The 27,112-nt window shown below is 41.4% G+C and overlaps 1 long non-coding RNA gene across 1 annotated transcript; it reads right to left on the minus strand.

The window, feature by feature from the left end:
* Positions 1 to 26,707, minus strand: LOC103170889. Its single transcript, XR_486465.3, has 4 exons — positions 26,574 to 26,707; positions 4,945 to 5,124; positions 3,547 to 3,630; positions 1 to 128 (listed from the first exon to the last, which is right to left on the minus strand). It is a non-coding gene; the product is annotated as an uncharacterized LOC103170889 (long non-coding RNA).
* Positions 26,708 to 27,112: the final 405 nt, after the last annotated feature.

The following is a 27,112-nucleotide window of genomic DNA, read 5'->3' on the forward strand; positions in this document are numbered from 1 at the left end:
TTTTGCCATCAGCCGAATTATCATCATCTTTATTATCAGGACATGCATTCCATCTCGTTTTTCCAGAAGTGGTTCACTGAGACAGCACATCTTTAAGAGAGGGCATATTCTAGAGTAACAACGAAATCCTGCAGTAGAGAGCCAATACAGAGCATAAGTAGCTAGAAGAATAGGGCTAGTCATAAATTCACTTGTTTGAAGTTAAACCGTATAAAGAAATCAGATATTTATTTCCCAAAAACCTGCCCTGGTTGGTTTGCTAGCAGTGAAGACACATCCCATTGTGATGTAGCTTTCAAGTGACGCAACAGTTATGTTCCCCAATGGATAAGTTTCTTTCCTTGTAAGAAGCCATACTGCTGGGATACCATTTAGTTTATTGCCTCAATGAGTTATGACATCTTCCAAAGTACCTGACTTATTCATAGGGAATAATTTATGCATGAGAAAAGCCTAGCCAAACATAACCTTTCTCTATGCTCTAATAAACTATATTACAGTACTGCCTAAACTATCTTTCCAGGATTTGAGATTGCTGCTCTAGTGCAGGATGGGGAAAGTGTGGTTTTTGGTTTGACCTAGCTGAACAGAGGGATTTTTTCAATCCTGCCTGGGAATGTTAATAGTTTTTCTGAGCTAGCAAAGGCGATCAATTCTAAATTTAGTAGTCTCTTCGCTTAGCTCCCTTAGCTGTGTCCCATCGTGGCACACTGGAGATCAGGCTTCTACCCCTTCCAGGAAGAGAAAAATCACTATTTTTGGATGGTTGCCTGCCCTTCTACTAGGCAATGCCGGAAGAGAGGAAAAATTACCTCAGAATGTACTGTTTTCCCCACTTTGGGAAGTGCCAGAATCACAGTTCCTAAACTTGCAGCTACCCTAACCATTCCCATTTATATCATTTCCTGGGATCTGTCTCACACATAAGCTAATGCATTTGTCTTGTAATGGAAAGCAGACGATATACAATCCAAAATGAAGCACTTATTTTGAATACAAGAAAAAATTTTATAATCTCAGAGTTCCAACTTGGAGTCTTCTCTAGAAAAATTAAAAAAAAAAATGAAACTAGAGCAACTGTTGTCTGGGACCAAATCTACAATATTCTCCTCCATCAATTAATACTATTTCTTAAATGCCTGTAGTGTGCAGACCATGACATTAAGCCCAGGGGAAGATATAACTTAGTAGGAGACAGTCCCTGCCCTCAAGGCTTTTCAGTCTGTGAAGAGATCCTGACAGACACAAACAATTCACACGTAGCTGGAGGAGGCAAAAGCTTAAGAAGTATTATTTCTTTAGAAGTCTCTTCTAACCAAGATCCATTTTCCTGCAGGTAAAGTACCCCAAATTGAATGCTCATCCTTTAAAAGATGTTTTCTCCCCTTAACCCAAACCTGCCATTACTTACTACCCCTTAAGTAGCCTAACACTCTCGTGTTTACCTATTGACTCATTTGTTATTAAATGTAGCTATTGACCTGTGCTTTCCATTTGTATCGGCTCTCTCCCTCTTTTACCTTCCATATACTCCCTCCCTCTTCATATATGACAGACTACCACTCTCCCTACCTTCAAAACCTTACTAAAATCCCATTTCCTCCAAGAGGCCTTCTCTGGCTCAGCCTATATTTCCCCTGTTCCCTCTCCATTCTGCATCACCCATTTCTTTGGATCTGTACTGTACTCTCCCAAGCACTTAGTAGAGTGCTTTGCACATGGCAAGCGCTCAATACATACCACCAATTGATTCATATATCTTTACATTTGTCTATCTACCTATAAATTTCTCTCTCTCTCTCTATATATATGCATATATATGTATATATATTCTCTAGACTGCAAGCTAGTTGTGGGAAGGGAATGCGTTTACCAACTCTGTTGTACTATCTCAAACAGTGCAGTACTCTGCTAGAGTAAGTACTCAACAAATGCAATTGATTGATATATACACACTTGTCTCCTAATTAAACTCTAAACTCCTTGGTGGCACAGATTACATTTTTCATTTAATTTACAAAAGAACTAGTCAACTATTTCCCTCACTGCTTAGTACAATGATTTCTACCCAGTAGGTTGTTAATAAATCAGGTGTACAGCAGGTTCAAGTCAACCGACAGCAACTATAGCCCATTATTGTTTGACACTTTGACAATCCAATTAATCATCACAGATGCCAAAACAGATCAGAAGGTATTGTCTCTCCAGCAACAGTTAAGATTTGGGGATTAAGAAATCCTGCATTAATTTTCAGTAAAGCAAATACATGTATGGAAATGATTGAAGAAAACCCTGACATAGGACCTTAAGGATTTGAAGAGGTATTCAGAAGGAGTGGGTCTGTTCAAGGTAACCTAGGAAGAGAAGAAGGCTGCTGTTCAATTCAAATTGGTCAAATTCTTCACTAAAGTTGAAAAATAGTTTCCACAATCAGCAGAATAAGCTTCTACTTTTGCAGCCTCCTGCAAAGATTGATAATCATGCTATAATTTCTCACTTCGTTAATATTGTGATGCTGGGCTTTGAATTACTTTAACAAAGATTAAATGCTACATTTAACAGCATATAGCTCATACAGGAATTTCATATTTTTTCCAGAGATTTTGGAAAGGATCCCAATTTACGACGTAAGTCTGAAGGAAAGATGAAACCCACAATTCAGATGGTTCTGACACAGCCACATTCTCGAGGCCCATAACCTCACTGTATCATGAGGTAAGCATTAGGTTGGGGAGATAGGGTAGGGTGGAGTGTGTTTTGGGTTCAGAGCAGTAGGAAAGCCCCTAGGAACAAGGGAAGAGAATAAATAAGAGAGGGAGGTGGCAGGAAGGTTTATACGGTGCCATTTTTACTCCCCTTTAAGGTCTCAGTCATTATTTTCAGGTCTAGTTCTTAACAGATTACATATGAATCTCTGGGAAAACATACCCCCCCAAAACAGGATAGCCATTTTCAAGGAACACATTAGGGCCTGTAATGTAGACAAGGTTAAATGGTGCTCAAATGCTATTTATTTACTGATTAACTTCTTTACCTAATTAATGTATTATCTAAAATTTTCAGTTTGGTATTTGGGGAGTAAACTCACAGTGTGCATCAGTCTAGTATTCAGAAGAGAGAAATAATTGCATAAAGGTAAATTTACAGTGTGTTATAATATGACTCTTTCCAAAAGAGCATTAACACTGGGACATTCTGAATTGGATTAATAAAGGCATTTTTATCCTCAAAGCAGAATTAGCAGATGGTTTCCAAAAACATCTAGGAGGTATATTATCTTCCTACTTGCATTTATAGTTTTCAGATGCAATAGAATCAATTTTGAATAGAGACGGTCTGTTTTACTATGATTTCCCGGTATTTTTTATATTCTAGCTAAACCATTGTGAAATCCAAGTATCTTCCAGAGGTGACACATTATTTGAAGAAGATCCTAGTTTTAAATCACTGGGGTCTTCAATCAAAATGATAGCCCTCTTTAGAACCTCCCTATTCAGGTATGAGGCTTAAAGAAAATGAAAATCAAATAACCCTGTATATTTTCACCTGCAGTAAGGACACTGTTTGTCTGTGGAAAGTAGAGTAGTTGTTGTTTCTTCTTTTAATAAGCTTCTGTTGTCATGTGTCAATCTGTAGAAAGAAGTTGGAGTTGGCTTAATTCACACACAGGTGATTTCTAAAAGAATATGTAGATTGCTTCAGAACTATGTTGATTTAATATGGTGAGGGCCCTTATACCCAGGTTTGTCATAATGTGTGTGGTTTCACTCTACATTTTGACCACAATAATGTGAAAGAATTAGGATTTTTTTTTTTAAGAGTCAGAGGAAATAGGTGGTGTACACATGCTTGAGGTGTCAGACAAGGTGAGACCATCAGTTTTCTTTAATGCAGTTTTAGGAGACTGTGGCCCTGGTTTTTAGTTGATCTTTGATATCTCCCACTAGGTCATAACCTGGGTGTTACCTTTGACCTTTCTCGCATTCTTTCTTTTGTGAGCTAGGGCCTAGGGAGGCAAAGACAAATTGCCTGAACAATTGAAAATAGAAATAGATTTGGAATCGTCCTTAGAGACATTTTTGCTGAAGTGAAAAGCAAAATTTCTCCTTTAATCTCTTCTATCCTCCCTGCCAGTTTGCCTCACAGCACACATGCAATGAACAGTTCTGAATATTGAAACATAAACGTGTTATAACTTTATTTGCTTTTGGAACCTGGAGCTAAAGACCTTAGCTAAAAACCATTTTGCTCTCTATGGCTTCCAAAGTCAGCATGGTAGTATTGGCTTGCCTTCACAGCTAACAGATCAGGGATTCAAAACCATAATTCAAACATGTATAAAAAGGCAAAATTAAAGAACAAAATAGTCAGCCAATCTTTTCTGTTGTTAGATTTTTTTAATCTCCAAATTCAACAAATAGTTTTTGAGACCCAAATTGGGGGAACTGTGATTCATATCAATCGATCAGTGATATTTATTGAGTGCTTAGTGTATGCAGAAGTACTAAGTACGTGGGAGAGAATAATTAAATAGACTTGGTAGGCATAATCCCTGTCCTCAAAGATTTTACAATAATATGGATTTTTAAACCAGGAAAGTTATTTCAATTTATGAATTATTTTCAAGCAGAAAAAACAAATTCCAAAAAGCTAGAGATAGCAACTGTAAGTGATCAACCAATCTAGCCTTTGGAGGTTTATCCCTATGTCTATTTTAATGCTGTCTCCCCTTGTAGAGTGTGAGCTTCTTATAGGCAGAGATCATGTCTAATGAATTAATGAATGAATGAAAGCGTAGAATACATACCACAGATTGATCATCTGACCCAGCCCATGACACCTGGCGAAGTGCTGGAAATTGAGCAGTCACTTTTACTCTTAAGACTTTTACACACCCAGCAACAATACTTACATTTATATGAATCCAACCAAAATTCAACTCACCAAAATTTAGTTAGTGATCTTTATACTGAAGGGAGTTGAGTGGTGAAATATCACACATCATCATATTTACTTCTGAAACTTGCTGTCCTCCTTGCCTGACACCATCAGAGATGCTAGATTATGGATAAAAGCCAATCTTTAATCTGCTTCTTTCCCATTCTTCTATCATTATGACAGGATCTAATGCAAAGACAGGTATGGTTTAAGAATTTTGTTTAACAAAGAGGTTGATATTGTTTTCTTAAATTAAAATCCTCACTAAAATCCATGCTACATTACTTATTTGTCTTGAGGAAACCATGCTATTTGTCCTCAATCCAAAATCATTATTTCACTCCTTTTCTCTTTATAAATATATATCTTTTGTATTTCTTTCACCCCTTTCAAGATTTGCAAGGAATGAGGGTAGGGAAAGTGGAGGAGAGGGAAGGCAGGTAAATTGTGTAGTGGACTTCCCCTTGGCTCTTCCCAATCCAGATACATTCAGATATTTGGAGCCATTTTCCAGTGGATTTTTATTTTGTCGTCTTCTGTTAAATTGCCACCTGGGGCAGGAAAAATCTAATCCAGTAAGGTCGAATAGCTCCGAGAAGGTGTTGTGGTGTCTCCGGCTGCCTCCTGAGTTTCAGTACTAACAGCTGCAAGGCGATGAAGTTGGGTTGGTCCTTGTTGCAGAAATTAGACAGATGAGGAAGTAACAGAGCTGCCTTTCATCTGATCCAGCTTTGAGACAGGAGGATGGGGGAGAAAGGGGGAATTCCTCTTTGAATTACTTTATGGGTCAGTTCTCCTAGACTTATGTCAGAAACTGACACTCATAATCCTTGGGTGGTGGGGCAGTGAATTAGAAGAAAGGGAAAAAAATCATAGCTGTTCAAGCTGTCAGGATTCTCCTAAAAGAAGATGTTGCCTTATTTTATTTATTCCTGAAAGTGATAATGGGTTTCCCTTTCCTTTAATTAGTGGCTGGCAAAACAGGAATAACAGTTTTGTGTGAGATTAATAATATTTCTTGAATGTTAGAGACATGGTGTTCCATTTTTGATTCACTTGAAGTGTTTCTTTCAGTATTTGTTACTTTGTACTTGTGGCTAATCTTTCACTGTAATTTTGCCTGACCAGGAATCCCGGTTAATCCTAAAAACTTTGGGAAGTGAGTCCCTCTTGATAATTTGGGACTGTGAAGTTTATGGGGAGGTGAATGGTGGCTGACTGAATAAATGTAACCAAGGTCGAGTAGCAATTCCGTGAACTAAGCCATTACTCCTAATTGCAAGGTTTGTGGTTTTTTTTTGTTTTGATTTATTTTGGTTTTTGTCTTTTTTAGCTCTGGTGACACTGTGGCATAGGGGAAACAGCACAGGACTAGGAATTAAGAGACCGCTGTTCAAGTCTCAACTGTGCCACTGACTTAACTGTGATTTTGGATAAGTCACTTAACTGCTCTTAGACTCAGCTTCCTCATCTGTAAAATGGGGATAAAATAGTTTATAAACCCCACTGTACCTGATCTCAATCTTGGACTGCCTCAGTGTTTACCATATAGTAAATGCACAATAAATGCCATCATTAATGAATATATTATTCTCAGATCAGACTGTAATAATAATGTTGGTATTTGTTAAGCGCTTACTATGTGCCGAGCACTGTTCTAAGCGCTGGGGTAGACCCAGGGGAATCAGGCTGTATAGCAGATAGAGATAGTGTGGATCAAAGAAAAGCAAAAGGAAATCTGGATTTTCATTTCAACTCTGCCTGAGACCTGCCGGTAAACTTGGGCAAATCACTTAAAACTGATTGTGCCTTAGTTTTTTAATTTTTAAATAGAAGTAGCACACCTGCCCCTTCCTGTCTCTAAGACATTCTATGAGGTCAAATCGAAAAAAAATGTGAAAGTGTTTAAAGTTCCTATATGAATTTAGGTTTCATTTAAAAAAAAATTATGTGCATTCTGAATTTTAGCCATGTGCACAAGTATAATACTGCTTAGAAAGTCTTCTGAAGACTTCAATGGAAGGGTTGCCTCTTTTTTCCCACCGACAAAGAGAATCTAGCACATTGCAGGCAACCAAGTAAGAGTGACTATCAACATCATTATTATCATCATAAGGATGTTTCCATTTACTACTTTGAAGTTTTATTTATTGTCTACAATGTTTTTCAGGGTTTTTCTCTCTTTTTTAGGATTTCAGGGGCTGCTACAAGATGAAAGTTTCAAGAATGTCTTCCAAACAATGTTTGTATTGACAGTAGGGAAAGTGAATAGAAAAGATCTGACAGTCTTGACCAAACTATGCTCCTATTGTTACTGACATCATGAATACAGGTAATGAAAAATTTGATGCTGATTAATCTAGAGGGAACCCAATAGAAAAGCATCTTTTCCCATAACTGATTAAGCACTTCATGGTTCCAAAGAGAACCGGTATGGCTTAGTGGAGAGAGCATTAGTGTAGGAGTGAGAAGGACCTGGGTTCTAATCCCAGCTCCACCAATTGCTTGCTGAGTGACCTTGGGAAAGTCCCTTAACCTCTCCGTGGCTCAGTTTCCTCAACTGTAAAATAATGATACCTGTTCTCCCTTCTATTTACATTCTGAGCCCCATTTGGGAGAGGAACTGTGCCCAACTTAATTAACTTATGTCTATCTCAGCATTTAGAACAGTGTTTGCCACATAGTAAGTGCTTATCAAATACCAGAAAAATTAAAATAAAACAAACTACAAGAATAATACGAATGTCCACATTTAAAATCTGAAATTTATGGGTCTATATTCTGTGAGTGTGTGTGTGTTTTGGGGGCACTAAGTCTTCTGTGGAATCTCTGAATTTTTTGCCCGACTAAATCTCTAGTATCTATTTATCTATCTCTATATATGCATACGCTTCTTTCCATTGAGGAGTTTACAATCTAACTTAGGAGCTGTTTGCCCACTCATTGGCTAACAAAAATTGTTTTGATTTTTTTTAAAGTGGCATAACAAGTAGTGTGACCTTCTGAGCATGGGCCTGGAAGTCAGAGGGCCTGGGTTTTAATCCTGGCTCTGCCACTTGCCTGCAGCCTGATCTTGGAAAATTGCTTTACATTGTCACAAACTAAAAATGATGCATTTTTCAACTATCAAAACTAAGAATCTGAACATATTTACCTTGTGGGTCCAACTACCATTGAGGGGTTGGGTTAGGTAAAGTAATTACCTACCTCAGGTATAGAATTCCTGAGCAAAGGGAAAATTTGATTTTGGAGATTCAACAGCTCACAGTTTTGCCATGATTCCATTTGTGACTTAATACATGTTCCTTGCTCTTGTAGGAACTGAAATGATCTCACTTAGAATCTGGGAATAACAACTCTTGATATCCATCCCATGCTTCTTAAGATAGCTTGCCCCAGAGGAAATTATTATTATGAGTTTATTATGAATAGAAGTAATACAGTCTAGCCTATATTCAGATAGTAAAATAATTAATAACAGACTATTGTTTCCCTATCATAACTACAATGGATATGGTTTTAAATGTCCAAAGAGTTCCAAGAATTGCAATTTATGAAAAAAAATCATGTTTTCTAAATGTTTCTTTTCCTTCAAAGGGATAGGCCATATTCAGACCTGGGGAAGTTTAATTCTCAGATGTGCTTATTTACCACCTGTTTAACAAATCATCATGGCTTTGGGGCATAGTTGGAGTCAGCCATTTGTATTTAAGGAGAACTGATGAATGCAAAAATGCCACTGAAAAATAAACTGTCTTTATCTAAAGGCACAGATGTTAACCTATGAGATTCAAGACAAGGAAACTCTGGCTAATTGGATCCTATTCTCCCTCTGCCAGTTTCATTTAAGGAGAAATTTAAGCAGAACACAGCTGGAATTTTGTTAATTCTATTTAAACAAGACTTCGTAAAACCAAACAGACATGTAATACCCATATAAGCATTTTCTGTGTCATTCCAAATTCCAAAGATTTTAGCACCGAGCAAATGCAAAAAAATTAACAAAAGATAGATGAGGCTAGGAAATAAAATACCAAATATTGTTATCTGACTTTCCTACCCACATGCTATTTCAAATAAATGGTTATTCTTCAATCCGACGGTTTCCTTTCCACATATGTCTCCATGGCCCTGGTTTTCCTTTATCAACCTCAAGGTTGTTTTAAATCCCCATGATAATAAACATTATACTTTTTACTATAGGGTTTTTGAGCTATTTCAAAGTTGGGGGAGGTGCCTAGGAAAGACAGTTGAAGATTGTTTTCTTTTACTGTAATCTTTAAATTTTTTCTGTAATTATAGTAACAGCAATAATGTGATTTCTTAAGCACTTATTAGGGATGAAAGCGATATGCTGGGTGCTGGGGTGATACAAGATTATCAGGTCAGACACAGTCCTTGTCCCAGAGAGGGCTCACTATTTAAGAAGTAGAGAGCTCATGTCTTACCTCCATTTTACAAGTGTGGAAATCATTCTTAATAGTAATAATTGTGATATTTAAGTGCTTAGTACATACAAAGAACTGTATCAAACACTCCAGTAGATTCGAGTTAATCAGGTTGAACACTGTCCCTGTCCCACACAAGGCTTACTGTCTAAACAGGAGTGAGAACAGGTATTTAATGGAGACGTAGAGCAGTTAAGTGCTTTGCCCAAGTTCACTAAACTCATGAGATTTGTAATAACTCTAAAATGTGACTTCCTGGAGTTCTACAGTGATTTATGATTGTGTGTTTGGGGGGATGTGTGTATGTGTGCAAAAGACGAAGAGGCAGGAAGAAAAGTGGAATAGTCAATTAATAGGATTTACTGAGCACGTACTCTATGGAGAAGCAGCATGGCAGCAGGCAGAGCACGGGCCTGGCAGTCGGAAGGTCAGGGGTTCTAATCCTGTCTCCTCCACCAGTCTGCAGCGTGATCTTGGGCAAGGCACTTTACTTCCCTGGGCCTCAGTTACCTCATCTGGAAAATGGAGATTGAGACTGTGAGCCCCATGTGGAACAGGGGCTGTGTCCAACCGTATTTGCTCGTGTCCATCCCTGCGCTTAGAACAGCCCCTGCCACATAGTAAGTGCTTATTATTATTATGCCAGCATTGTATTAGCACTTTGGATGCTACAATAGAGTAAGCTAGTAGACATTTTCCCTGCCCTCAAGGAACTTACAGTCTAACAGGAGAAACAGTCACTAGATCAAATTACAAGGAGGGGGGAAGCAACAGAAATTAAAGATCTATATGCAAGTGATGTGAGGGAATGGAGATGACGTATCTAAGTGTTTAGTGGGTAAGGTCCAAGTACATAGATGACGCCCAACTACTGAAGAGGCAATAATGAGGAAAATAAAGTGGAGAGATGAGAGATTAGTCAGGGAAGGCATCCCAGAACAGATAATAGTAATAATAATAATCATTAATAATATTAGTTAACTTATGTGCAAATCACAGTACTAAATGATGGGGTAGGTACACGGAAATCAGATTGTCCAACATGGGGCTCACAGCCTAAGGAAGAGGGAGAAAAGAAGAGATAGGATTTTAGAAGGGATTTCAAGAGGAGAAGAGTAAGTGGTCTTTTGGATATGAAGAAGGAAGGAGTTCCAGGCAGGAGGGAGGCCAAGAGTAAGAGGTCAGTGGTGAGAGAGAAATGATTGAGGCACAGGTTCGGCTTCTTCATTTGTAAAATGAGGACTCAATAACTGTTCTCTCTCTCCCTTCCGCTTTGAGTCGCATGTGGGACAGAGACTGTCTGATCTGATTATCTACTCTGTACTTGGCACATAAGGCATTTTAAAAATGCCACAAATATCATTATTGTTAATAATTACTTAACAGTCAATAATAATTCAAAAAATAAAACAAAAAGCCTGCATTATAAAGCAGGGTTTAGCTCCAGATGAGTAGGAAAGGGGATCCAAAATCTGTGTTTTCCAAAGAGGTCGCCCAACAAGGGAGGGGTGCGGAAAACAGAAATAGAAATCTGGATGTTTCCAAAATATATGCTGAGCTCGCCAAGTACCCAGAATAGGACCAATGAAGCAAGTGACCTATCTTTATAAATTCAAATTCAGCCAGCATAAAACCGGCCGAAATGAAGGCCCACTTGCTCTGATAGGCTGCCAGCGATCATTTCAAATCTGACAGGACATCAACAACCAGAGTGAGGACTCACTGCTTTCAGCGGCTGATCCGAGAGATCTGCCAAGCAGCGGAGTTAATGTGCTGAGTACAATGGCACGGTTGCCGGTTCTTCCACACCACAGCACGGTCACGTGCTCTGAAGAAGAAGATCAGCACCTTCCCTGTTCGCTGCCCCTACCAGCTGTCCTGCACCCCCCAGCCTCCCCCCCCCCCAACCCTTCCCTTAGTGGGGATGCAGCTCTGCGTTTTATAGTATCAAAACCAGCTGATGCCGCCAGTAACCACGACATCAAAAGAAATTACCCCATCGTCAAACTATCTTATAATATCATTAGTGACCTAAATTGAAGTGATATCATTGCCCCAGCAGACAACACACAGCCATATGGAACACTAATAAATCTCCAAGCATGCTTCCTGTTCTCCAGTAGAGAAAGCCACAATGGTTTTCTGATTGCGGAGAATCCACTGATGAAGCCGTTTCTCCAGTTAAGAAACCGGCAAGGAAGCTAAGCAAAAAATAACTGGTACCTCTTATCAAAGAACCATGCTTATCGAAGTAACGAAAGCAGAATTCAGATTCCCTTGAACAAGACTTCTGATTACCTCTTGGGAGCAATCGAAATTTCCCACAAGATTTCCAGATCATCTCGAGAGCGTGAATATATTCTGAACTGTTTTCCAAAGGGTGAGTTAGAGAGACAGGAGGATTCTGAATAAAATCATTTTAGAATGCTGAGAGAGATCGGCTCGACCTCTCCGTGTAACGATGATGGAGGGATTCTCCCATCGTGAATGACGGCCGTGTCTCAATCGATTCAGTCACAGAGACTTTGGGAACAAAAACCCGTACAGAGGAATTGATTGAAGTGCTAGTGACTTGTGCAGCACCACTAACACAGCCTCTTCTCTTCCAGTCAGTTAGACAGGAAAGGATGCAGCACATTACAAAATGTGCATTTGTGTGTGTGTGTGTGTGTTTGGGGGGTTGGGAGGAGGGGGGGACGGGGGAGCTGTGTCCACATTATCCAGCTTCAAGCAGGGACAAGATCAGGGTTCTAGCCCCAACTCTGCCACTGGGCTGCTGTGTGGTAAGGTCACCACTAAAGCTCTTAGGGGTCTCTGGCCTCAGTTTCATTATCTGTAAAATGGGGGTGCGGTGCTTGTTCCCACTGGCAAGGAGCCTGATGAGCGACAGGCACTAGGTCCATCCTGATCTTGTATCTCCTACAGTCCTGAGCACATCGTAAGACAAATAATAATAATAATGGTAGTATTTGTTAAAGCGCTTATTATGTGCCAAGCACTGTTCTAAGCGCTGGGGGAGATACAAGGTAGTCAGGTTGTCCCATGTAGGGCTCACAGTCTTAATCCCCATTTTACAGATGAGGTCACTGAGGCCCAGAGAAGTGAAGTGACTTGCCCAAAGTCACACAGCTGACCGTGGCGGATCTGGGGTTAGAACCCCCGTTAGACCGTGAGCCCATCATTGGGCTCTATCTGTTGCCGAACTGTACATTCCAAGCGCTTAGTACAGTGCTCTACACATAGTAAGTGCTCAATAAATACTATTGAATGAATGAATGAACCCATGACCTCTGACTCCCAAGCTCGGGCTCTGTCCCTTGAGCCATGCTGCTTCTCTGCTACCATAATGATTATCATTATTTTATTAATAATAATTAACTATCATTATTAGAAGTGGGCAGCCTCCATCAGCCAGATGTTTCATAGAATGGCTTCTCCTCACTGCTTCACAGTAACGTTGCAACTGCAGTTTGGCCTTCCTGAATCCCCTAAGAATAAATTACATGAAGGACAATTCTTTCTCCCTGACTGTCTTTGTCCCTATGCATTCAGGAAAGGGTACCTACCAAATTTAGGTGTACAAAAATAATGTCATAGTCCAATCCTTGGCCAAAAGATGATGAAGTCTCCTGTTGAAAGCGGTCTTTTCCCATGTATCACCAGCCCCACAATATAGAAACGAAAAAGCAATAGGACCTAATGGATCAAACAAGGACTGGTAGATCCAGGAAACCTCAATTCTAGTCCTGGCTCTGCTACTTGTCTGCCGGGTAACCTGGAGCAAGTCACTTAACTATTCTGGGCCTCAGTTTCCTCATCTGTAAAACTCTGTATAGGGACTTAAATACTGGGTGTCTCCCCCCCGACTTAGACTGGAACCCCCATGAGGAACAGAGACTGTGTGCAAGCTAATTATCCTATATCTACCTTTTCACTTACACAATATTTGTCACATAGTAAGCACTTAAAAATACCATTATCAGTAGAACCATTATTATTATGGTCAAGATTCATAGCATGCATATATATAGTATTTTATGCTAAAATAGATGAATGCTAAGATGCAAAAACAGAGAATAGGTTTCTACAGCAAGATGAAGGACATTTTGGTAACAAACTTCTATAAATCAATAAAAGCAACAACACTTGAAGCTGTCAACATCCTCTTCATGAAGTAAGTTCTCCAACATGCCCTAGCAATCTACCAGAGGCCCTTATTACTTTTCACTATGGATCAATCTAGACCAGAGTTATCCTGCAGTTACTTGCCCTGTGCCATTAATTACGCAACACTTCAGTCTCTGTAATTTCAAGGCTAGACCAGACTTTGTGTTAAGTTCCAGAAGAAAAAATAAGATTGGATACAATAAAAGATGACCTAAATTCTTAAGCAGATTGTGAATATATAAATTAACTGAATTAGGAGAGGTAGCTTCTCACATCCATTCCACAACTCTGCCTCTGCCAAGGACTTGATTATTATCCTAAAGCAATCATCCAGTTGAAGCCTGGTAAAAACCGAATCTCATAAGAGATGCTGACTGAGATGCAGTCCTCTTCAACCTTCTCTATGGTTGAGAGCAGGGTATCTAAGTAGCTGCCGTGTAGTGAACACACAAGTGAAGAGGGCAGAATTATGATTTAAGGATATGATGTGAATAACAATGTGTTGTGACTTTACAGAGAGCTGTTGAGAGACCATCTCAGCTGACAAACCAGTCTGGCAGGCTGTGACTGGGAGAGTTTTTGCTCTCCTTGAGCAAGACTTCATTAAGATCGGGATATCTAAAGGCAGGGTTGAACACGGGCCCAGATCCAACATGGGACAAATACAGAGAGGAACATTTTCTGCACCATAATGTGGAAGGGAGTGCTGATCATTTGCATACGTGGACTGGATCGCCCCACTATTTATTGCTATTGTTTTTGCCTGTCTGTCTCCCCCGATTAGACTGTAAACCCGTCAAAGGGCAGGGACTGTCTCTATTACCGATTTGTACATTCCAAGCGCTAAGTACAGTGCTCGGCACAAAGTAAGCGCTCAATAAATACTATTGAGTGAATGAATGAATGAGAAGCATCACCTGCCAATTCAAAGGACAAGCATGCACATATACACACACCGATCAAAGCAACAAGAAATCTGAAAATTGGGTGGAGATTCCTATCTACTGCTGTGTAAAGCTCTTGTGAGCTCGGGATCATTTGGCTCTTACATCTGGCTCATTAAGAGTAGTACCAAGATGATCAGGTCAAGATACAGTCCCTGATCCATATTGGATTTACAGTCTACGGAGGAGGGAGATCAGGCATTTAATTCCCATTTTACAGATGAGAAAACTGAAGCACAGGGAATTCACTTGACTTGCCCAAGGTCACACACAGCAGACAAGGGGCAGGAGTGGGATAAGAACCCAGCCCCCCTGGCCTTGAGGCAAGTGCTTTTTCCATTAGGTCACACTGCTTCTCCTAATAACTGCTGTTAGTTCTTCCTCCTCTCAGACTCATCAGCTGATGTGCTCGCCAAGGTCACGTCATAAGGCAGTGGTACAGCCAGAATTAGAAAGTACAGCCTATATGTTACAGGTCTGTTGCTTGACTCATATTTCCTATTTTCAACTCTGGAGACCCCTTCCCTGAAATTCAGAGAAGAAACCTAATGCACCTGAACTGTAAATTAGCTCTCGCTCAAGAGACCACATTGTTATATGAAAAGGAAATTGACTGTATTAGGAGTTTGTAAAAGAACTGATTAACATCTCCACTTTCTTTGGTATTAAGTGGTAACTATATACCAGGCACTGCTCTAAGCACTGGGGTAGATACAAGTTAATCAACTTGGACACAGTCCCTGTCCCAAATGGGGCACGCAGTCTTAATCCCCATTTTACAGATGAGAGAACTGAGGCAAAGAGAAGTTAAGTGACTTGCCCAAAGTCACATAGCTAAGTGTCAGAGCCAGGATTAGAACCCACAACCTCTGACTCGCAGGCCCTTGCTTTATCCACTAGGATACCCTGGTTTCTAATGTGTGCTAATAAACACCTCTACTTATGCAATGGACAGCTCTATGCAATTTGCTCCCAAATCTCACCCCTCTTCCACTCCCTAAATAAGTTACTATTGATTCACTGGTGGATTTCATTTTTCGGGAAGTTCCATTTGGACATCAACTGGGTTAACAAGAAGAAAAAAAAACCTTCAAGTAGATTTCTGTTTATTACTTCTGCAATTAGATTCACTTAACATTGATGATTACACGTAGGAGTCCATTTGTGATCTAGGGAAGGTGTGATTGAAATAAGAAATAAAGCCAAATCCATGGCAAATTTCTACTTAGCCTATGTTTCCCTCTGTTACTTATGACATTTGTTTTCCTAGCCTGTAAATCAGATGAAAGCCAGGAAAAGCAAGAACAAGCGATACCAGCACTCATTCTTGCTGGAAAAAAAACAGTCCAAAACAGCAGGCCCGGTTTTGATTACATCTAGTAATCAAGTGTGTATAGTACGACTTGACTTAATGTCTCAGGAAATGTTAATCTGCACATGGGAAAGCTTGGATCTCAAGACTGTATGATCCACTGATTTCACAAGAAGTCACAGTTCACCTCTCCTTTTTTTCCCAGTTTGTTGTTACCGTTTCCCATTTAGAAAGGCCTCTTTAGGATAATTGAGTAGTTGGTTAATAATTGGGGAATATTCATTTTCTGAACTTAATGTGGGAATGGCATTAATGTGGTATTAATGAACTTAATGTGGGAATGGTATACTCTACCGAGACTGCCCTCTCTAAGGTCACCCATGACCTCCTTCTTGCCAAATCCAATGGCTCCTACTCCATTCTGATCCTCCTTGACCTCTCTGCTGCCTTTGACACTGTCGACCATCCCCTCCTCCTCCATACCTTATCTCACCTTGGCTTCACGGACTCTGTCCTCTCCTGGTTCTCCTCTTACCTCTCTGGCCGGTCATTCTCGGTCTCCTTCGCTGGAGCCTCCTCCCCCTCCCATCCTTTAACTGTTGGAGTTCCTCAAGGGTCAGTTCTTGGCCCTCTTCTGTTCTCCATTTACACTCACTCCCTCGGTGAACTCATTCGCTCTCACGGCTTTGACTACCATCTCTACGCAGATGACACGCAGATCTACATCTCCGCCCCTGTCCTCTCCCCCTCCCTTCAGGCTCGCATCTCCCCCTGCCTCCGGGACGGCTCCACCTGGATGTCGGCCCACCACCTAAAACTCAACATGAGCAAGACTGAGCTCCTCATCTTCCCTCCCAAACCCGGTCCTCTCCCAGACTTCTCTATCACCGATGGCACGACCATCCTTCCCGTCTCTCAGGCCCGCAATCTCGGTGTCATCCTTGACTCGTCTCTCTCGTTCACCCCACACATCCTATCCGTTACCAAGACCTGCTGGTTTCACCTCTACGATATCGCCAAGATCCGCCCTTTCCTCTCCACCCAAACGGCTACCTTACTGTTACGGGCTCTCGTTATATCCCGGCTAGACTACTGTGTCAGCCTTCTCTCTGACCTCCCTTCCTCCTCTCTCGCCCCGCTCCGGTCTATTCTTCACTCCGCTGCCCGGCTCATCTTCCTGCAGAAACGATCTGGGCATGTCACTCCCCTTCTTAAACAACTCCAGTGGTTGCCTATCGACCTCCGCTCCAAACAAAAACTCCTCACTCTAGGCTTCAAGGCTCTCCATCACCTTGCCCCTTCCTACCTCTCCTCCCTTCTCTCTTTCTACCGCCCACCCCGCATGCTCCACTCCTCCGCCGCCCACCTCCTCACCGTCCCTCGGTCTCGCCTATCCCGCCGCCGACCCCTGGGTCACGTCCTCCCGCGGTCCTGGAACGCCCTCCCTCCTCACCTCCGCCAAACTGATTCTCTTTCCCTCTTCAAAACCCTACTTAAAACTCACCTCCTCCAAGAGGCCTTCCCAGACTGAGCTCCTCTTCTCCCTCCACTCCCTCTGCCACCCCCCCCTTTACCTCTCCGCAGCTAAACCCTCTTTTTCCCCTTTTCCCTCTGCTCCTCCACCTCTCCCTTCCCATCCCCACAGCACTGTACTCGTCCGCTCAACTGTATATATTTTCGTTACCCCATTAATTTTGTTAATGAATTGTACATCGCCTTGATTCTATTTAGTTGCCATTGTTTTTACGAGATGTTCTTCCCCTTGACTCTATTTATTGCCATTGTTCTCGTCTGTCCGTCTCCCCCGATTAGACTGTAAGCCCGTCAAACGGCAGGGACTGTCTCTATCTGTTGCCGACTTGTTCATCCCAAGCACTTAGTACAGTGCTCTGCACATAGTAAGCGCTCAATAAATACTATTGAATGAATGAATATTAAGATGGAAAAAGAGTACTTCTCACATTTCTTCTCTCTTTTTCTGTCCTACACTACTCCTTGGGGACTTTAAATATCCACCTGGATTTTCCTGGCAACCTTTCCTCTACCCACTGCCTTTCACTCTTCAACTTCCCATTCGACCCCACCTCACCCTCTCACAATTCTCTCAACTCACTAATTCTGAAATTCCACTCTCTGACCACAAACCCCTCACGTGCCTTCTCTCCTATACAATCCCTCCCCACCAAACTGTCCCTTAGCCCTCCACTAACCTTTTAATCTCTTGAACCCCTCCAGTTTTCCCATCTCCTCATGCCCCATTTGGTCTCCATACCCAATCTACTTTCTTCTGACACCCAAATGCACACCCTCAACTCCATCCTCTCTACTAAACTCAACTCTCACACCTGCCTGTCCCACCATTGATCTTCCACCACCAATCCGCAACTGCGTAGGTGATCCTGGATCATTTCCACAATATGCTTCCTCCACTCTTGCACTTAAACCACCCAGCACTGCACACCAGGCTGAACTCATCCTTCTCAAACTCATCCTCACCTGTTATATAGCATAGCTCTGTCCTCTCCTCCACCCAGCAACAGTCTTCATCCTTAATTACCTCCCTTGGCCATTGCTTATGGCAGCTGTTTCAGACATAACTCCTTCCTCAATGTTCTCCTCCTCCCTGCCATTCCCCAGCCTGGTCTCCCTCATTTCTTGCCCCAGTGACTTTGCCCACTATTTCATCTGTAAAATTGAAACTATCAGACGAGATCGTCCCCCAATCTGTCTTGCAACTCTCCTTCTGCCCCCTCTTCAACTCTCCTGTTCTTCCCAGCAGTTTTCTTAAGAAGAGAACTTGTCATCTCTTAAAATCTACCTCCTCCTGAGCCTCTGACCCCATAACTTCATAACTTATCACAACATTTACCCCCTTTCTTTTTCCCTCCCTACCATCCTCAACCACTCACTCCCGAGTGCATTCAATCTATCCCCTATCCCCAAGAAAATACTCCCTTGACCCCATGGCATGCTCTAAGCAAACTGCTACCATACTGATTCAAACACTTACCCTATTCCTCCTAGATTTCTGTATCAGCCTCCTAGCTGATCTCCCTGCCTCTTGTGCCTCCCTCTCCAGTCTATACTTCAGTCTTTGACCAGATCATTTTTCTAAAAAACAAACCAAAAATTCAGTCCATGTCTCCCCTCTCAAAAATCTCCAATGCTTGTCCATCCATTTCCTTAAGTCAACAAATTTAGGCATCAATCACAGAGCAGTTTTTCAAGGTATATCCAATATCCTTCTATAATTTGCAATGAATTTCAGAAGTCAAATCGATCCATCGATGGCATTTATCAAATGCTTTCTCGAATATGTACAATCTATTAGACTGCAACATCCCCAAGGGCAAGTATTTATAGCATACGCTCCCATAAGCTTGGTGCAGCATTCTTTCAGGTAGCTTTATAATAAATGCTGTTTTTGAGCTCCTTGAAAAACACTGAAAACTCCTCTTCCTGAAGACAGAATTAGAGAACTCAGTATTTCTGGACTTCAATTTACCTTACTGCTTCCCACACAAATAGGGAACTTTTGTTTATGGACTTCCACTGTGATATTTTCCAAAGATAAGGGTAAAGCTTTACTAAAAACAAGTATATATTTTCTTCATTTCTAATTGTTTTGTTCAAGGATAATGAACAAACATGTAAACCCAACAGTTTTTATCAACCATTTCCTTCTGCAAATAAAAAATAGTATCAATTATTTTCCTTTTGACCCTTCACCAATTGTTTTGCTTGAACTGTGAGAGAAATTTAGCACTCCTCCAAACCAGAAACTTAGAGGAGAATTGAATCAATTGAAAGAAAGCTTTTATTTAAGTTGCAATTCTGGATCTGAAAAAAATAAGTGCAAACTATTACATACCTTTTCTTGAATTGTGTACAAATGAACTTTATGGGAGGATCATTCTAATTTCCAAGTCTGCAATGTAGGTAAGATCAGTAAGTGAACAGGTTTTTCAGCATTTGACTAATACAATATATATGCTGGTAGCATGCATCATCCACCCAGTTACCGGATGGAACTGCAACCCTGCTTTCACTGACTGCTTCAGCAGTGGCTACAGATTGTCGTCAGCTGTGTTTTGCAAATTTTCCTCCAGGAACCATTCAAAAATGAAGCCTCTAGTTAACCTTTCAGGAGGGAGCGGACATGGATTGCGGGCTATAAAAGAGTATTAAAAAGAAGTTGAAATTCTATGATTACGTAGATGACTACTGTCAACATTAGTGAAGTGTTGACTGAGAAATTCTATGCAGTAGGTTATTAGTGACAAAGAACACTCAACTGGTAAAGTACATCTAATGTCAAGTATTTTAAGACTAGTCTCCAAAGCACTGCTTTCAGAGGGATCATAGGTAATTATTATTTTTACACCTCAACACTCATTGGATGGACTAATAGGCAAAAAAGTGGTATCTGTGACTAAAGAACATGAAACCATTTTCTTAACTTAGCTAATATTGTAACTGGGCACTGCTTGCTTTGAAGTATTCGATCAGCCAATGACCATTTATAATAATGGTAATAATTAAGGTATTTCTTAAGCACTTACTATGTGCCAAGCACTGCCTTACTAGGTGCAGAGCCGGATACTAAGCGCTTTGGAGAGTACAATATGAAGAGTTGGTAGTTATGACTCGTGTCCTCCAGGACCTGACAATGCTATCTTCTATAATTTAATGAATTGTACAAGCAAGGTGTAACTTCCTATTGCATTTTATTTCACCAGCGCAAAGCAGTACAAATCAGTCAGTTGCATTCATTCAGCCCATTTGGCTACTAAGCTCTTGGTAGAGCACATAACAATAGTGCAGGTGGACACAATCTCTGATCTCAAGGAGTTTACAGACTGGAGGAGCTGCTTACAGATCTCAATCCTACATTCCCTGCTTCACAAGGGTTTCTGAAAAGATTACATAACTCTAGCAGAACCAGGACTAGAACCAGGTCTCCTGACTCTCAATACTGTTTCCTTTCCACTAGGAAACACTGCCTCTCATTTTTCCTGATTTCTTTTTCCCCCTTCATGGATTCTACTGCCCTTGGGCCTTCAACTCCTACTCCTGAGCCTTGTTCAAGCCTCCTTTTTTCCATCTGCCATATAATTTTCTTTCATCTTTGAAATGCAGCTCCATGCTTTCTTCCTTCAGAAAGCTTTTCCCCACATAATCCCAACACTTTTAAAATTCCCAAACACAACCTGGAAGCCTACTCAGTTCTGTCATGTAAAACTCCCAGACTGAGCTCCCCTTCTCCCTCTACCACCCCCCCTTCACCTCTCCGCAGCTTAACCCTCTTTTCTCCCCATCCCCTCAGCACTGTACTCGTCTGCTCAACTGTATATATTTTTATTACCCTATTTATTTTGTTAATGAAATGTACATCGCCTTGATTCTATTTAGTTGCCATTGTCTTTACGAGATGTTCTTCCCCTTGACTCTTTTTATTGCCATTGTTCTTGTCTGTCCGTCTACCCCGATTAGACTGTAAGCCCGTCAAACGGCAGGGACTGTCTCTATCTGTTGTCGACTTGTTCACTCCAAGCGCTTAGTACAGTGCTCTGCACATAGTAAGCGCTCAATAAATACTATTGAATGAATGAACTCTAAATACTAACTTACATTGCTATTTATGCTAATTTTATGATCATTTTGTCACCATTATTAAATTATTAGCTTCTTTAGGGCTTTTTTTTTTTTTGGAAATGTGATTCTGGCACCTACTACAGGGTTAAGGGTCTGCCTTGCTCAAACAAATCTTATTGTTCTTTTCTATTTTGCCTGTTGTGAGCTCTGACATTTTCTTGATCCCGGTGAGTCAGCCAGAGTGGGATTAAAGTTTTGAATCTTGATTATCATTCCATGTGTGAATCTTGGCTCATTTTTGCTTGGCCTTCTCTGTTGTATGCATTCCATTTAGGGTTGAGAAGTTTAGATTGCAGCATTCTTTGCTTTTCCGTATCTGGCCACTTTATTAGGAGAATTGTTTCTCTTTTCAACCTAAGTGCTCAGAAAAGAGAGGGAATGATCTTTCCAGCACTCTGCCTCACATTCTTCTTTGAGCCAGACTCATGTCAAGTAGGCTGGGCTATGAGGAGTAGTAGTAGTGATAAATACATAAATATAAATTATATGCTTTCTGTGTGCAGGGGCCTTGGGTAAGAATACACAGGAAGGAATTAGATACAGTCTCTGTCCCTCGGGGACTTACAAATCTAATACTAACAAGTGGTAGAGGGGTTTGGTGATAGGCACATAGGGAGAGATTAAAAAAAAAACAACAACAAAAAACCTCTACGACAATTCAGAAAATGGAGCAGTAGAGCACCATGACTAGAGGAGAATAATTTCAGACTCCTCCTGGCTCAGAGTCCAATCACAAACATAACCATAATAACCACTACAGTGACAGCCACAGTCTTTCTGAGACTTTTGTGTTAATTTTAAGTTACCTGGAGGGAAAATTTCACCCATGAAAAGTTACTGGAGAATTTAGAAATAATGGACGACTGTAACCAAAAAATGCCCTATTATTGGAGGGAATTTGAAATTAAAAACCAAGGTGCACAAAAATATTTCAAATGGAATTACACTCTTGAATCCAGTAGGGTAATAATAATAATAATAATGGTGGTGTTTGTTAAATGCTTACTATGTGCAAGGCACTGTACTAAGCGCTGGGGTGGATACAAGGAAATCGGGTTGGATACAATCTCTGTCCGGCATGGGGCTCAGATTCTTAATCCCCATTTTACAGATGAGGGAACTGAGGCACAGAGAGGTGAAATGACTTGCCCAAGCACACACAGCAGAGCTGGAATTAGAACCCAGGACTTCCAGGCTCTTGCTTTATCCACCGTGCCATGCTCTTGCACTTTCTTCCTGATTTCCCCTTCCCTGCCTCTTCCTCACCTCCTTCCTGAGAATCACCTGCTTGGGCTTCTTCAGAAGCCTTTCCTATAAGGTCTTGAAGTCTACCAGCTCAGGGGCTTAGGCCCAAGAGAGTGAGTGTTCGGAATCAGAAACCAGGGAAGGCGGCCTAATGCGATCATACATTTAAGTCAGGAAATCAACTCCTGGAATGATCAACTGGGCTACTTTGGAGTAGCCACAGGCGTGGATTTTCTCTTCCTTGACTGGTATGGTACCTTCGGTGGGCTGGGAAGGGATAATTCCACCCAATTTTTATCTCTGCCAGATGAAACCAATCCCCTAACTTTTTCTCCTTTCAAACCTTGCCACCTTGTCTGTGCTGCAGAACTCCTGGCAACTGATAGATGCCCCTTTTAGATGTTTGAATAGGACTCTAAATTTAGCCCATGAATGGAAGGACTTTGCTTTTTGGATGATATTTGTTAAGTGCTTATTGTATGCTGAGGGCTGTAGCAACACTGGGGAAGGCACAAGACAATCCCTATTGCACCTGGGGTTCACAGCCTAAGAGACAGGGAGAGCAGGTATTTTAATCTCCATTTTACAGACGAGGAAAGAGCCCAAAACAGTTAAGTGACTTACCCAAGGTCCTACAGCAGAGCAAGTGGCAGATTAAAACCCAGGTCCCCTGACCGGCAGATCATACGTTGGGAAGCAGTGTGACCAAGTGGAAAGAGCATGATCCTGGGAGTCAGAGGACCTGGGTTCTAATTTCAGCTCCTCCCCTTGCCTGCTATATGGCCTTGTGTAAGCCACTTAAGTTCTCTTTGCCTCAGTTTCCTCATACATAAAATGAGATTTGATACCTATTCTGCCTCCCAATTAGACTATGAGTTCCTATGATTCTGTCCAACCTGATTAACTTGTATCTACCCAGGTGATTAGTGAAGTTCCTGGCATAGTATAAGCACCTAGACATAACAACAACAACAACAAAAAAACAAACCAAAAAAAAAAAATAACACACCCTACAAGTGACTTGCTCAAAGTCACACAGCCAAGGCAAATGACAGATTAAAATTCAGGTCCTCTTAATCCCAGGCCACGCTGCTTCCCAACTCCTTTTAGAATCCACTTGTGCCTCTCCAGCCAAACTGCTCCTGCATTGGCCCAAACGCTTGTCAGATCACTCCATTATTGCATCAGCTTCCTCATTAACTTCAGCCTCTCCCCACTCCAGTCCATATTGCACCTTGCTGCCCAGATCACTTTTCTAAAAAATAGTCTGAGCAATCTCCCTGCTCCTCATAAACCTCCAGTGGTTTACCCGTTCATTTTCAAATCAAACAGAAAGTCCTTAACGTTGTTTTAAAAGCCCTGGATCAGCTCAATCTTTACTTAACCTGGCTCATCTCCCATAATGACACCTACTCACCGTATCACCTTCTCATCTGTCTCACAGTGGACCCCTTCCTCAGGTCCTCCATATGGACTGCAATTCCTTCCTCTTAATATCCATCTGATCCTCACTTTCCCCTACTAAAGCCCTACTAAAATTGCACCTCCTCCAAGCGTCCTTCCCAACTAACCTCATTTCCTCATCCTCTACACTCGCCCTTCGGCATCACCCATGCATTTGTTTCTTTACGCCTTAAACAGTTTGATTCTCTCCCCACTTCCAACACTTATGAACATATCCTTATACTCTGTGGTTTCCCCTATTTGTAATTTATATTAATGTCGGCTACTCTAGATCCTAAAATCACATCTCCTCCAAGAAGCCTTTCCTGACTAACCCCTCATTTTCCCTTCTTCCTCTCCCTTCTGTGTCACTGGTTCCTTTGCAATCTGTAACCTTCAAACATTTGATATTTGCCCCACCCTCAGATCCACAGCACTTATGAAGTTAGCCATAACCTATTTTAATGTCTGTCTCCCCTTTTAGACTGTAAGCTCCTTCTGAGCAGAGAACATGTCTACCGACTCTTTGCTTTGTTTTCTCCCAAGTACAGTGCTCTGCACCCAGTAAGCATTCAGCGCATACCATCGAGTGATTGTTTGATCGATTGATGGTGTCAGCCAACGCCACTGTACTCTCCCAAGTGCTTAATACTGTGCTCTGCACACAGTGAGCACTAAATAAATCCCAACGTGGGGAAAGCAGCACAGCTTAGTGGAGAGAGCCTGGGCTTGGGAGTCTGAGAACCTGGTTGTAATCCAGCTCCACCATTTGCTTGGGGCAAGTTACTTCACTTCTCTGCAGCCTCAGTTCACTCATCTGGGGATTCAATACCTGTTCTCCCTCCTACTTAAAATGTGAGCCTTGTGTGGGACAGGGACTATGTGCGCTCTGATTATCTTGTATCTACCCCAGCCCTTAGTACAATGCTTGGCATAAAGTAAGTGTTTGATGGTATTTATATTCTCTCTCCTGCTGCTTTCGGGCTCCCTGGCCTTAATAGAGAGGCCCATTGCTTTGCCCACAGATGCGGCCTGCCTCCTTTACTATTTCAAGAGCTAAAAATAGTGAATCTGACAGTTTCCCAGCTCTCACTTACTAAACACCTTAAGGAAGAGTCACTCGATCAAAATCCAGATATAAACCACATGTAACCTTGTGCGATCAAGAGTTCGGCTTTATTTTGATATCAAATTTGAGACTCTTAGAGGACAAGACTTCTCGACTCTCTACCTACATATTGAGAAAGTTTGCATGTTTGTATGCGTAATTTGCTCTTTGTGTTAAAAGAAGATGTCACCGCTAGTTGAAATTCATCCATGAACGCTTGTGTGGATGAAAGACTAAATGCAGGATCTTCAATTCCAATGGCACTATCCTTTGTTATGCTGTAATGTTTATTGTTTTCAGCCCCTGGGGCTGTTTCCATTTCTGCAGCCTTGTCTCACAATCTTTAAGAAGCTTCTGCTTGAAAAGGGCACCCCTTCCTTAATCACAGCATGTCTTGCTGGTCTATCTGCCACTACTGACTACCAGTTTTGAGCTGAGACACAGCGTTGTCTGAGGCTGTACACTGCATCTTTAAGATGTTCCCTCTGTCCTTTTTCCTTTCAGTTTCCCAGTTTTACCTCAACCATTCAGTAGCTGTTTGGGTATTCTACTATCTCTTGTCCACTCTCCTTACATCTATCTCACAGCAGCTGTGTTTAGGTGAGCAAGTGTTGAGGCTGGGAGAATGCCTTTATTCTAGGACTTTTGTCATTTGATATTGCTTATCCCCATAAAGGATGCTACTGCACCCATTCAAAACACCCCAAATAGTATAGCAAAACTGACCCTTTTTAGGCATAAGACCAAAGGGATATAGGAAATGCATTTCTCTTTCATCCCCACGCAGATAGCTGCCTCTGCTGCAGTTTTCATTCAGTCATCTTTAGTGAGCATTTACTATATGCAGAACACTGGAGTAAACACTTGAGACAGTACATTGTAACAATAACACAATCCCTACACACAGCAAGCTTTCACTCTTGGCCCTCAATTTGCCCCTCTCTCTCACAAAATTCTCTCTCAGCACTTACCACAGTGCTCTGCACACAGTAAGCACTCACTATAATTGACTATCGATTGTTACCTCAAAACAATTCATGAGAGATCAAACAAACAAGAGAAAATGTTAAGACAGGGTAGTCCAAGGCTCACAGTGTAGAAAACTCCCCTACAGGGTAGCAGAGCCATCAATCAATAAAGGTGCGTTTATTGAACACCTTCCTGTGAAGAGTACTGTATTAAATGCTTGAGGGAACTCTAAGAGCTACAGGGCATGAACCTGCTCTTAGGGTTTCCAATAGGGGAGACACTCTAAAAATCATTTACAAGTCAGAGAGAAGGAGGAAAGGGAATATGAACAGGATATTACATACCATGACTACTAACAGGAGATCGTGAGTACAGAAACGCTCAGGTGTTTCAGAAATGCTGAAGAGACCTTGGATCTGTTAGAAACAAATTGGAAATTCAGTGTCTGCTATGTTGCCACTTCCTCTTCCTGTTTAAGCCCAACACAATTTATAGGCCTTCTGCCAGTTAATAGGTTGAAGTCTGAGCCTTTACATGCTTAACGGGGGAGCTGCTTACAGATGATTAGAAACAATTATCACCTTCCCCTGGAAGGGCAAAGAACAGCTGGCTGATTTTAGCCCTCTCCTAAAGACATTAAGGAAAATGTACCATTGTTTTTGGCTTTATGATTCACTATTTGACATAATTCACAACTTTTCACCCTTCTGGCCCTGATCTTTTAGGATCTTGATGTCAGCTGATGTCAAGGATGCCCCAGAAGGGTCAGGTTATATTAGTTTAGACTGTTTTTACTCCCGGTTGCTCAGCTGCATCATTGGTTGCTTCTGAGGGTGTCATTAGCATCAGATAGCCTCAGGTGCTGACACATTAGAGCTCAGCC

The sequence above is a fragment of the Ornithorhynchus anatinus genome, chromosome X2 (assembly GCF_004115215.2).
Source record: "Ornithorhynchus anatinus isolate Pmale09 chromosome X2, mOrnAna1.pri.v4, whole genome shotgun sequence".
Classification (NCBI taxonomy): domain Eukaryota; kingdom Metazoa; phylum Chordata; class Mammalia; order Monotremata; family Ornithorhynchidae; genus Ornithorhynchus; species Ornithorhynchus anatinus.